General features: G+C 48.7%; 1 protein-coding gene across 10 annotated transcripts in view; it reads left to right on the forward strand.

Annotated features, from left to right (window-relative positions):
* Positions 1-557: 557 nt before the first annotated feature.
* SLC41A3 (solute carrier family 41 member 3) overlaps positions 558-12,232 on the forward strand; it is a 66,592-nt gene continuing 54,917 nt past the window's right edge. The window contains exons 1-2 of one of the 10 annotated variants that reach the window (XM_087431614.1): positions 558-759; positions 7,078-7,143. The gene's annotated coding sequence lies outside the window, so the exon portion shown is untranslated. Of the gene's footprint in view, positions 760-5,707; positions 5,930-7,077; positions 7,144-9,557; positions 9,656-9,703; positions 9,849-12,232 lie in introns of those variants that run through there. The other 9 variants (XM_087431616.1, XM_087431607.1, XM_087431615.1 and 6 more) reach the window with 9 other exon arrangements.

The raw sequence follows: 12,232 nt of genomic DNA on the forward strand, positions 1-12,232 counted from the left end.
TGCTTTTCCGCCAAGATTCGGTTTCCCCCCTTGCAAACCAGCCTCAGCAGAGAACGTCCTCCGAAGGGCAGTGGAGAGCATTCACTGCATCAAAGGACGGGACGAGCTCGGCGCGCGCCGGAAAAGCTCGGTTTACGGAGTCACAGCCACGGGGAACCCAGCCTGCAGGTGACACCTGACCCTACACTCCCCACCGCGAAGACCAGGCGCCGCTGCCTAGGGGGCAGGTCGGCTTGGCTCGGCCTTCCGGCCTTCTCCTCCCGCGCCCTGCGGCTTCCCCCCTCCCTCCCCCCAGCCCCACTGCTCCCAGGTACCCCCCCCCCCGCCCCGGCGCTCTCAAGTCCCTGCCCCCGGCTTCCCCCTCCTTCCCCGCCCCGTCGCTTCCGGGTCCCCGCCCCCGGCTTCCCCTCCCTCCCCTGCCCCGGCGCTCCCAGGTCCCCGCCCCCGGCTTCCCCCCTCCCCGCCTCCCCGCCCCGGCCCTCCCAGATCCCCGCCCTCCCCCCTGCCCCGGGGCTCTCAGGTCCCGGTCCCCTGGCTTCCCCCCTCCCCGCCCTCCCGCCCCGGCTCTCCCGGGTCCCGGCCCTCCGGCGCCCCCCTCCCCGCCCCGGCCGTCCCAGGTCCCCGCTGCGGCCGCGCCGGGGGCGGGGGCGGGGGCGGAGGCGCGGCCTTTCCGGTTTCCTCCGTGAGCTGTCCTGGTGTCGAGCGCGTCCTTCGCCCGCCGGGCCGGCCTCCTGCCCGCCGCCGCCCGGAGCGCATCCGGTGAGCGCGGCCCTGCGCCCGACGAGGGCCGGGGAGGGGGGAGCGCGGAAGATGGGGTAAACCTTTGGGTCCGCGGGGGGCCTGAGGCCGGGGAGCGCCGGAGAGGAGGCTCGGGCGCGGCGGTGCGCGGAGGGGAGGGGTAAAGCGGCGGTGGGGGCCAAAAGAGGGCTGGGGCTTTCCAAGGGAGAGCCTAGGGCGAGGGTGGCACAGTGGGGAGGTCACGCCCGGGGGAAGCGCCGGAGTTGGGGCTTGGGGCGGGGGTTGCCCGGAAGATGGAGTAAACTCGGGGTTTCTGCCGGGGATACCGTGGTGAGGGAGGGAGCCAGGTAGGGGCCCGGGGCGCGGGGTGCGCCGCGGTGCCAGCAGGGGAGGGCGATGTACCGGAGAGGGGACCTAGCAGTCAGGTCCTGTTCCTTAGGTAGGTCTCAGGCTCGCTGCTCCACGCATCCGGTGTCTGGGCTTATAACTAGTCTGCTCCCCATGCAGATTCTCCAGCCCCTTCCCCCACTGATCAGAAACTAGCCAGGTGGGTCCAGCAGTGCTTGTCTTTAACCAGTCCTTCGGGTGATTCTGAAGCTGTAGAACCGCTGATCTAAAACATTAGAGCTTTGAGGGGTTTGAACTGGGTGTGGGGACCGGTCTGTTGTCCTGTGATGCAAATGCTATCAGCCCCATTTAGCAGACAGGCATTGGAGGCACGGAAATTTAACTTTTCCAAGGACACACGTCTACGAAGGGGAGAGCTGGGATTCCAACCTTGGGGGTGGGCTCCAGAGTGCTCCCACTGAACCCGGTCACCTGTGAAATCCAGAGGCTCTGAGGCTTCATAGCCAGTTTGTGGCAGCTGAGCAGAGCCAGGTGGTTCCAGCATCTCTGCTGCCCGGTGCGTGGTCAGGAATGGCCCTCCCTGCCTTGGGGAGAGCACTAGTTTCTGTGAGGTGCCCAGACATGATGTGTTAGCACTGGAGCGCCCAGAAGCCCAGGATTCAAGGGCAGCTCCCCTACCCCCACCACTCCCCCATTCACTGCATAAATGCAGTGTCGGTGTCACCAGTCTGGTGGGAATGGATTCTCTGTGAGGCATCTAGAAGATCAGTGACCTTTGAGACTCATGTGACTGGCAGCCCAGGTGGGCCCAGATCCCCATGCCAGGCCCTTCTCAAGCTCTGCTCCTGAGAGAGGGGTTCCCAGTACTATGGCCCATGCAGGGTTCTCACTCCATACTACTGACCTTGGCTGGGCAGTTCTTTGTTGTCAGGGGGCTGTCCTGTAGCAGCCAATCCCTGTTGTGTGCCCTAGGGGGAAGCCTGGGTGGGAACCCCTGCCTTGGAGTCAGTGCCACCTCCGCCCAGCCTCACCCTGCCCTGTGGGCTAAAGGGTTGGGTCTTCCTGCATCCACAGCCCACTCTCTCGACAGGAGCCTTCCTCACCAGCAGGCCTGTCCTTCAAGACCGATTTGTCCATCTGTACTCATTTTTTGTTCCAAGTGACATTTGAACACATTCTCCGTGTGAAATACTCCCACGTTCCCGATGAAGCTGAGGGCCTTTGACCACCATCCACAGGGATGTGAGGTCCCTGTTGGTGGATCACAGTGTCGCCACCCTGTGAGGGGCACAGAGCAGGTGGGAATGACTGTTGGGTGCTGACCGTGCCTGAGCTTCTGAGCCTGGCGACTCCCCTCCTTCCTGAGGTCACCCCTGGCCACCTGCACACCCACGTGCGTGCCTAGTGAAGGTGGACCATCGGACAGGACAGCGTGGGATGCTTTTAGATGGCAGCCCTCAGTGTGCTTTCCTCAGGCCACACCAGTTTCTCCTGGAGCTGTTTCTGGGTGGTGCCCACAGCTCTGCCACAGCCCTTTGCGCAGCGCACACCAGCCCCTCGTAGGGACACTGTGCAGTCCAGCATTGGCTGTGCTGGGTTTTGCTCTTGGGCGTGTCTCCTTGTGCCCCTGTGTCAGTGAGTCACCACAGTTGTGCTTTTTGGGGTGAGGACTTTTAGGGACGGAACAGTCACTGCCAAGCTGCCTTTCACAGAGGTAGACCCACTGCCCCCTCCCCCACAGGCAGCGTGAGGGCCGCTTCCCTCTCTGTTGGCCTTTGGGCCATCTGGTGCTGAGATAAGGCCTCTCACTGCCAGGGCGAAAATCGTTTCCCCAAACCTAGTCTTGTGTGTGTTGATTTGTCTTTCTCCTGTGGAGCACCCATCTCTCTCCTTTGCCTCCTCCTTCATTGTTTTTCTTTTTTGGTTTTTTTTTGCTTAGGAAGATTCGCCCTGAGCTGACATCCATGCCAATCTGCCTCTGTTTTTTTAGTATGTGGGCCACCAGCACAGCATGGCCGCTAACAGAGGGGTGTAGATCCGCGCCTGGGAACTGAGAAGTGGAGCGTGCTGAACTTAACCACTAGGCCACCTGCTGGGCCTCTCCGTTTTTTTTTTTGTTCCTTGGTGCCTGGTAGTTCTTCATTTTTTTCGTGCTCTGTTCCTTTGTCTCTTATATTAGTTCCAAATATTCTGTCTTGACTTTTGCTTGTCTCTTAATTTTGTTTAGAAGTTTTGTCCCGCAGAATATTTAAACTTTAATGTAACGAAATTATTTTTTTCTCTCTGATTTTTGCTTTCAGCTTATTTTTTGGAGGGAGTGAACTTCTTCCCTACTTTAGCCTTAAGAGGTCCAAATCCCTGATTTAGGGTAAAAAGTCCTTCTGACCGACCACTTCCCTGGCTGCTCAGGGGCTGTCTAAGCCCCTCCTAGCTGGTGGAGAGAGCCCAGAAAAAACTAGACAGCTAGACACCATTTCTTTGCTGCTGTCCATACGCCTGCATGTCTGAATACCTGCAGAGGCCTTCCCGCTCCTTACTTGGTCTAATACCTAACTCACTGCTTCAGTGTACTTGTTGAACAGTCAACATTTTTAAAGATACCTGAGAACTGCTTTCTTCAAAATGATTACATCTCATTTATTTACACAGCTAATAAATCAAAACTTACACATTTAACAAATTCTCCAAACATTTAAACATTGATCATGTATGTATATTTATTCAAACTCTTCTGAATATTTAATTAAAACCATAGATCTAATATATTGGATTCCTGTAATGTTTTCAGTATGCACACAATATTATAATGATTACAAAGTTAATCAGTTCACTCACTCTACAACTGGTTTGAAAAAAATCCAATAGCATGGATATGAATGTATATCTTCATTATCTTTATTATTATTACTCTTATTCCTTCCCTGTGTTGTTTTTCTAGGGTGTAAATAACTTCCCTAATGTTTTTGCATCTTCCTAGGATTTCAGGAATCTCACCAAACGATAGAAACTCAAATAGCTGTCTCAGAGCAGGAGATTGGTTGTAGGATCTGGTCTCTGTGGATTGGTTCTTGCCAGGGCAGTGGGTCCTGGTCATGCAGCCCAAGGAGACTCATCTGTGTGTCCTCAGGCTGAGCCCTATCTTGTCACAAAGTTGTAGTTTGGTATTCCAGGAGACTCCGACTCATGTCTTTCTTATAGATTTGATGTTCTTGAGACGTGGCCTCTTTCTCAGCAGTGAGGGAGCCGCCTCCTGGTGCCAACTTGGTTTCTTGGTATATTTGAAAACTCATTTGTGTCCTGCCTGAGTCTTACCACAATGAGTGGGTCATTCAGAGATTTTACTCCCTTGGGGAGGAGAGAACAACTCTGTATGGCTTATGTTTCTCTAATTGGCTAGTTCTCATGGAACACTTTGGGCCCTCTTGTTAATTGGTTATCTTGTCTGACCATCTGTGCCCTTCAGCTGCGAGCCTTCATTCTGCCTAGTTATCCTGTGACCAGGGGTGCTGGGCAAGTTTTCCTGCTCTTGGTGTTGTTCTTGGTTTGTCCAGCACTGTTTAACTTGTCCACTCTGTCAACTTAAAATGCAAATTTACCTGTTATTTTACCCTCACAATGAGTTTATTCAGGAATAGCGGAAAGAATTGCTATTCAGGTTGTGCATGCTATGGTGAACCATAGGCAAATCCAAAGAATAAGGAGGAGAGCTGCTTTTATAGAGAAAGAGGGAGAGTAGGGAGGGGCTGTTCTACAGCAAAGTCCACTAGGGGAAATAACAGTTCAGGGCAGCAACAGCTCCTCATTGGCTGAGCTGCAGCATTTCTCGTTGGCTGGGCTGTTGCCTGGTGGGGAGAGAAATCTTCCTTCAGTAGTAAGGTAGTTGTACTTCCTGTCAGAGATGGAAGCCTATGTCTTTTCCTGTTTGGAGTAATTGACTATGGGTGATAGAGCATGAGAGCTCCCCCTACAGGCCTTCCCGACTCCAATTTAGTTAAGGTTTCTTTTATTAATTTCCACAACTCCTTCCTGCTTACAGACGCAGGTCACAGATGTGTCTGTTCTTTGTGAGGTAACACAGATGTGATTGAATTAACAAAAGACCTGGCTGTGCAGTCATAACTGTCTTACTAGAATCAATAAAAGAAAGTTTCTATAATAGGCTATATTTCATCCTTGGTTGACTTTAATTAATAACTGGTTTTGTCTGCTGTTTTATTCACTCTTTATTGATTTTATGTTTTGTATTAATTTTAGCTTTTAACTTTTTTTTCTTGCTGAGGAAGATTTTTTCTGAGCTGACATCTTCCTCTTTTTGTATGTGAGTCACCGCCACAGCATGGCCACTGACAGATGAGTGGTGTAGGTCGACACCCAGGAACCAAACCCAGGCCACCGAAGCAGAGTGCACCAAACTTGACCACTAGGCCTCTGGGGCTGGCCCTAACTTTTCACTTTTGATATCATAATGAACTCATGGCTCTTTGCAAATTCAACATATAAAGTGGTAGAATTATACTATATTTATTATTATTAGATGCTGAAGTTGTAACTGTGTGACAGTGGTTGCCTTTTTAAATTTTGTTCCTTTGTCATTTTAGCCCCTCCTCTGACACCCTTGAAAGCATCTTGTTTTCTGGCAACAACAGAATGTTGCAGAGCCATCTTGATTTTTCTCTTGCCCCAATTCATGGGATTCATTGTCTGCCAAGAGTCCTTGTTCTGAATATTAGAGACCAAAATCTGAGTGCCAGAAGTATGTGGGGACACCCCCCCAGGGTGTGAAAGTTCTGTTGCTTTGGACTACTTTTGGAAATGTCACCTGAAAAATACATCCTTTTTAAAGGTTAGAGTTCACATTGATTTTTAGCAACTTGATGTTCTGTTCCCGAGTGTTCTTCAAATACGTGATGTGGGAGCTAAGGTTTTTCTCCTGGCCCCAGAGAAGAGCAGCTGAACTGTTTTGGAATCACAGAGCAGGAACATATCAGTTATCTCTTGATGCATAACAAAGCACTACAAAATGTAGGGGCTTAAAATAATTATTTATTATTTCTCAATGTTCTGTGGGTTGCTGGGGTGAATTTTTGGCTCCATGGGGGTCACCTGAGGTCACTCATGGGCCCTGATTCCTTTTAGTAGGGAAAGCCACAGAATAGTCTTTTGAAAACATAACACATTATTATGTCACTGTCCTGCTCAGAACCCTCCAGTGCTTTCACCTCACTCTAAGGAAGAAACATGAACTCCTTGCTTGGCCTGTAAGGCCCTACATGACGGGCCCTGCTTGCTGCCCTGCCCTCACTACCTGCCATCCTCTTTCTCTTTCTACCCACCCCAGACGTGTCTACCTCTCCTCCTTGCCTTTCCTTCCTCAGAAGTGCCAAGTTTGCCTTACCTCAGTGCCTTTGTACTTGCTGCTGTCTCTGTTTGCAGGGTTCTTCCCCCACACCTTTGCATGGTTAGCACCTTTTTTGTCAATTAGGGTTCAGTAAAAGTCACCCTGTCTTCTAGAGCCTTCCTTGATCATCCTTTTGAGCTGTCCCCTCCACCTTCTCCAGACTGTCCCTATCAATTCACCTGTGCTATTTAATTTTGTTCATACTTGTATTTATCTTGTTTGTTTACTTGTTCTCTTGTTTATTTCTGTCTCTGCCTCTAGAATGTAAATTTTCTAGGAGCAGGACCTTTATCTGTCTTGCTTTTCATTATATTCTTGGTGCCTAGAAAATACTTGGCATAAAAGGAAGGAACAAAACATTATTTGTTGAATGAATGATGAATGGGTAATTCTCAGGATGCATAGATGATGGTAGACCACTGATATTTTTCTTTGTAAATGTTAATTGCTTAAAAAAATACAAAAAGATAGTGCATGGAAGAGGAGGAAGGGATGAATAGGTGGAGCTTAGAGGATTTTTTAGGGCAGTGAAACTACTCTGTATGATATTATAATAATGGATATGTATCATTATACACTTTTTCAAACCCTAGAATGTACAACACCGAGAGTGAACCCTGATGTAAACTGTGGACTCTGGGTGATACCGATGTATCAATGTAAGTTCATCCATTGTAACAGATGTACCTCTCTGCTGGGGGATGTTGATAATGGGGAGGCTGTGCATGTGTAGGGGCAGGGGTTATATGGGAAATCTCTGTACCTTCCTCTCAATTTTGCTGTGAACCTAAAACTGCTATTAAAAAAAGTTTTGTTTTGTTTTTAAATAGTACTCATTCACCAGGGGAAAGTCCAAACAAGATGGACATGCATAAAATTCAAAGGATTGTATCTTCGTGTCTCCTCTACCCCAGGCCCTTTCTCCTGTCTTAGCCAGCTGGGTGGATGATGGTGCCTTTTACGAGAAGGAAGAGACTGTGGGAGACAGAATTGGGAAATGGAGAGTTCTATGTTAGACTTGTAATATTCGAGATGCCTCTCAGACAGCTGAATAGGAAGTTGGCTTCCCAAGTCGTGATTCCAGAATAAGGTCTGAGCTGGAGACATAACTTTGGGAGGCAACAGCACATCATTGTCATTTAAGGCCAGGGGACTGGATGAGGTCTAGACACAGGCCGTGGACAGGAGAGGTGAGGACAGAGTCTGGAGTGTCAGTGTTAGAGGTCAGGGGCATAAGCAGCGCCAAGAAAAGAGACAGAAGGAGCGCCAGTGAAGTAGGAGGAAAGTGAGGCAGTGTGTGAAGCCTGGAAGGGCCGCCAGATAAGACACAGGATGGCCAGGTAAATTTGAATTTCAGATAAACAGTGAATTACTTTTCAGCATAAGTATGTCCCATTTTATTTGCTAAATCTGGCAACTCTAAGCCAGAAGAAGAAGGGGTCTTGAAGAGACCCACAGGAAAGAAAATCAGCCAGAGCAGCAATAACATAGACTTTATTCTAGAACGCTGGGCACAAGAAGGCTCCAAAAGAGTGTTCTAACTTGGGGAAGGAGGATTGAATGTTTTATGGGCTTTAGCAGGAAGAGATTGGTCAAAGTTCAGCTAGACTTAGCAGGAGTGGGGGGCAGTACAGCTGCTTTCAGAAATGAGAACAGGATGTTGTTCTCGAGGATCAGCAGCACTGTCTGGGCAGTCTGGACTTTTATCAAGAGGAATGAAAAGGAGCAGGGTCTAAAGTCACATGCGGGAAGGGTGAGGGCACAGCTGGGGACAAGGACATGGGACGGCCACAGTGGGCACTCTCAAGTCCTTGAGAGTCTCGTGCCTCAGTGAATTTGGCCAAGCTGTTGGGCACACAGGTCTGGGGGGATTGTTGGGCATCGTGCAGGTGCCTGCTGGCCTTGGCAAGGGCACTTTGTGCAGGGAGGAGCCAGATGAGTGCTTGAGCAGAGAGAGAGGGAGGTGAGAACACAGAGACAGTGGGGACGTGTCTCTGTGTACTTGTGTTCTGAGGGGAGGAGAGAAGTGGGGTGAGTGCTAGAGAGTCACTTGAGGTCAAGGGAGCTTGTTCTTGAAGCAAATCTTGAAGCAAGGTCCTAGTCCCCTCCAATGATCCCACAGAGGTAGAGGGGAGAAACTGAGGAGGCAGGACACAGGAGACCCTTGCAGGCATGAGAACTTGAGAAGGCTGAGATGGGCTCTGGGGCACAGGGGGAGAGGCTGGCTCTCCTGACCCTCTGTACCCTCTGTTTCCTCTGCTATGTAATGGGGGCAATAATATCGAGACCTGCCTGGAGTCTTGTCAGGATTAAAGGGGACAAAGAACCGCCATGTGCATCATCGGTAGCTGTGTCTGTTGTGTTTTGAAGGGGTTAAGGACACGACACTGCAGGAACCCAGGACCCCAAATCCTGTTCTGCTAGGCGTCCTTCCTTCCCTGGGTTCCAGGGGAGCCACATGGAGAAGCAGAGTGGGGACTGGAGACCCTGTCAACAGCTCTGTATGGTGCTCGTGGTGGTGGCAAGACTGGAGCCCTCCCCCGACTCCTGACCTGTTACCTGCCCCCCCCACCCCCCCACTGTGGCCAGGCTCGCATGTGTGGGCCTGGCTCAGTTTACTGGCGTTGCTGCAGAGAATGTGACAAGAATTTAAAGAAAGTGGCTGGTCTGCTCTGAGGGCTCAGGCTTAGAAGGTCAAGACCAGTAAGGCCCCTGGACAGGTGGTAATGTGGTCCAGTCCTAATGAATGATGTGGGCTCGGCCAGCCAGGTGAGGGCAGCTCCCATGGGCGGGTGCAGGCGTCGCTGGGCCTGGTGTGGCAAGAGGTGCAGTTTCCTGTGCCAGATGTTGGGCTGCTGCAAGTCCTTTAGGAAGGTGCGAGTCGTGTCAGGATAAGCAATTCTCCTCCTTGTTTCAGTGGTTTATTGCCTCTTTGAGCCAACCAAAGCCTGCCTTGGCCCAAGTTCTGTAGGCTGGGGGATGGGGCCCATTCGTACCTTCAGAGGTGCCCCCTGAAGATGTAAGGCTTCCCCTGTGCCCCCTTTCTCATTGCTCACTCATGCTCTCCTCACAGGCCCAGAATCTCCTCTGCTGACTTGATAAACCTGCTGCTCACGGGGTTCCATCCTTGTGATGGGAGGGGGTGCTGGTGACCTTTGGCTACTTGCAACTGTGAGTTAAAACATGTAGGGACGTGTCCCTGCTGGGCTCTTCCCACTGCTCTTTCTGAATTTAAAAATCCTGTGGCAAAAAAGTTTTACCCGCAACTGGGTGGAATAAGCCCAGCACCTCATTCCTTGCCTGAAACTGTCTGAGATCAACTATCAAGGATGACAAGAGAAGGCATAAAAATGTATGAAAACAGGTAAAGGAAAACCTCATTGAAATTGGACTCAGGAAGCCTTGTAGGGGTAGGTCTCACACATGTGCCACCCGGCACAGCTTGTTTTAGAATTCTGGGCAGGAGGAAGCTCACCTAACTGCCCCAGGGGGAGGACGGAAGACTTTCTCCTCACCCAGCAACAGCCCAGCCAATGAGAAACCACCACACTCAGCCAGTAAGAAGTTCAAACTTGTGGGCCGGCCCCGTGGCTTAGCGGTTAAGTGCGCACGCTCCGCTGCTGGCGGCCCGGGTTCGGATCCTAGGTGCGCACCAACGCACCACTTCTCCGGCCATGCTGAGGCCACGTCCCACATACAGCAACTAGAAGGATGTGCAACTATGACATACACCTATCTACTGGGGCTTTGGGGGAAAAAAAGGAGGAGGATTGGTAATAGATGTTAGCTCAGGGCCGGTCTTCCTCAGCAAAAAGAGGAGGATTAGCATGGATGTTAGCTCAGGGCTGATCGTCCTCACAAAAAAAAGAAGTTCAAACTTTGCCTCCTCCAATGGACTTTCATTCAAAACAGCCCCTGTCAACTCTCCCCTTTTCTCTGTAAAAGCAAACCCTTCTCCTTTGTTCTCTGGACTTGCTGATGGTTTGCCATAGCTTTCATGTCCCAAATTGCAATTCCTCTGCTATTCCTGAACAAACTCATTTTGCTGGTAAAATAACTGATCATTTTATTTTTAAAGGTCAACAAATGACGTCTATACTGAAAATATGGGTGGAAAGATGTATACATGTTATCAAATAAAAAAAAGAAACCCAGGATCTAGAACATTGATTTAAAAAAGTATAATGTGTGTGAGTGTATGTGTGTACTTTGAGAGAATATACACTAGACTTAGCATTAGTTTTGTAGCAGTAAATTGTTGATGATTTAAATTTTTGTATTTATACTTTTTTGTATTGTCTAAATCATTTCTCATGAACACTTTACTTTTGTAATAAAAACAATCAAGTTATTTTTATTTTGGAAAGAAAGTGAGTTAGGATGGTTCTTCAAGCAATAGATGAGTGGATTGTGGTATATTCATACAGTTGCAGCAATAAAATGAAATGGATTCAGCAACATGGCTGTCAGAAACTTACTGTCAAGGCAAAGAAACCAGACATGAAAAGAATAAATGGAGTGTGATTTTATTGATCTAAATTACAAAGTAAGAAAACACTACTGTATTGTTTAGGGCTGTGCTCATAGTTGGTAAAACTAAAGAAGAAATAGAACAGACTGAGGAATGATTGTGTCCGGAGTTAGGACTGTGGCCCCCTCTGGTGGGGAGTAAGAGTTATTTTTGGAGAGGGGCTCAGAGTCTGGGAAGGCTGATAGTGTTCTGCTTCTTGACCGTATTCCACAAATGATTCATAACAATTTTTTATTGAGATATATCAGAAACCAAAAATGTACTTCTTTAAAATGTACAATTCGGTAGAGCAGAAAACACATGTTCACACAAAGACTTGCATGAATGTTCATAGCAGTATTATGTATAAAAGCCAAAAAGTGGAAACAGCCCAAATGTTCATCTCCTAATGAATTGATAATATGTGGTCTTTCCATGCAATGGAATGTTATTCAGCCATAAAAGGGAATGGGGTACGGATTCATGCAACAACGTGGATGAACCTTGAAAATATTATGCTAAGTGCTATCTTAATGAGGTTTTTATTTGCGTTTTCCTATCAACTAACGTTGAGTATCTTTTAATGTGCTTATTGGCCATTTCTCCATCTTCTTTGGAGAAATATCTGTTCAACTCCTTTGCCAATTTTTAAAATGAGTTTATTGTTGAGTTGTAAGTGTTCTTTTTATTTTCTGGATACTAGACCCCAATCAGATATATTCTCTCTTCTACTATGGGTTGTCATTCTTGAATACAAAACTTTGAAATTTTGATGAAGTCCAATTTTTCTAATTTTTTCTTGGTTCTTGTACTTTAGATATCACAGCTAAGAAACCATTGCTTAATGCAAAGTCACTAAAATTTTTACCTGTATTTTCTTCTAACTGTTTTATAGTTTTACCTCGTAGGTCCTTGACTTTAGGTCTTTGACTCATTCTTTTTTTTTTTTTTTTTTTTAAAGATTTTATTTATTTTATTTTTTCCCCCCAAAGCCCCAGTGGATAGTTGTATGTTGTAGCTGCACATCCTTCTAGTTGCTGTATGCGGGACTCGGCCTCAGGATGAACGGAGAAGTGGTGCCTCGATGCGCACCCGGGATCCGAACCCGGGCCACCAGCATCGCAGCGCGCGCACTTAACCACCAAGCCACAGGGCCGGCCCCTTTGACTCATTCTGAGTTAGTTTTCTTATATGGTTTCAAGTAGGGGTCCAAGTTCATTCTTTTGCATGTGGATATC

The sequence above is a fragment of the Ceratotherium simum genome, chromosome 5 (genome assembly GCF_057802395.1).
Source record: "Ceratotherium simum simum isolate JZ-2026a chromosome 5, ASM5780239v1, whole genome shotgun sequence".
Classification (NCBI taxonomy): Eukaryota; Metazoa; Chordata; class Mammalia; order Perissodactyla; family Rhinocerotidae; genus Ceratotherium; species Ceratotherium simum.